This window comes from Galeopterus variegatus, unplaced genomic scaffold (genome assembly GCF_000696425.1).
Source record: "Galeopterus variegatus unplaced genomic scaffold, G_variegatus-3.0.2 Scaffold10396, whole genome shotgun sequence".
Classification (NCBI taxonomy): domain Eukaryota; kingdom Metazoa; phylum Chordata; class Mammalia; order Dermoptera; family Cynocephalidae; genus Galeopterus; species Galeopterus variegatus.
Genome location: NW_007736507.1, coordinates 23,344 through 24,558, shown reverse-complemented (window position 1 = coordinate 24,558; position 1,215 = coordinate 23,344).

Below are 1,215 nucleotides of genomic sequence, written 5' to 3'. Positions count from 1 at the left end.
TAGTAGCCACCTGGTGCAAGCAGGCAGAGCCCAAGCAGAGTGGAGAGGTCATGCACATGGGGGGACAACGGTAATAATTAAAGATTACATCAGAGTTCATCCAGTAGTCTGTTGAGGATAATGGGAATCAGGTTTCTCACAGTCAGAAACAGGAGTCACAAATATAGAAAGGAGAAATATAGAATGAATTCTAGGATTTTGGATTGGAATTGGTGGTGAAATCATCATCTCAACATATAGAAATAGTAATAGAAATATCCATGTAAGAGAGTGTGTGTATGTGTGTGTGTGTGTGTGTGTATATTCCCTAGCTTCATCTACAGAGAGCAGAGAGGGCCTGAAACAGTGAGCACAATAGGAGCCCAGATCATAATTTTTAAATACCATTTTCATTAAAATGATCCAAGGTTCCCTGGAGAAATGGCTGATTCCAGATCTGGGCAGGAAAAGTACAAGAGTAATCATCTTGTTATGACAGAAAGTAAGAAACTGTTCAACGAATAACAGTAATATGACAAAAGGGCATGAAACACAGACCAGAGGAGGCGGTTAAGGAGATATGACAACTGAATGTAATATGGTATCCTGGATGGGATCCTGAAACAGAAAAAGGACATTAGGGGAAACCTAGTGATGTTTGAATAAAGTGTACACTTTAGTCAATAGTAAAGTACTGTTGTTGGTTCCTTAGTTGTGACAAATTTATCATGGTAATGTAAGATGTTAACAATANTTTTTTTTTCTTTTAGCTTTTTTTCTAAATTCTTGTATTTTGCCTTCATTCTTAATAGTTTTTCTAGGTACAAGTTTCTACATTGACTTTTTTTTTTCCCCCTCAGCCCTTTGAAGATATTACTCCTTGGTCTCAAGTTTCTTCTCTGATAGTTCTTAGAATTTTCTAAAATATCTGTACTTTGCTTCCTGGCCTGTGTGTGGTCCATAATAATAAAGCCCTATTTCTCCTTCATTCCTCTTCCTTCCTTACTCTTCCTTATGTCTTCACTCTTCCTTCTTCCTTCCTTTCATTTCTTCAGTCCACTAGATGGGCTGAGCAAAGTAGTTGTCTGTGCAGGAGGTGGGGATGCGGAGGCAGCAGCATAGAATGTCAGAATCTGAGGTGAGTGAGAAGGGCATTGAAGCAACAGCGAGAGTGGTAGTAGCCACCTGGTGCAAGCAGGCAGAGCCCAAGCAGAGTGGAGAGGTCATGCACATGGG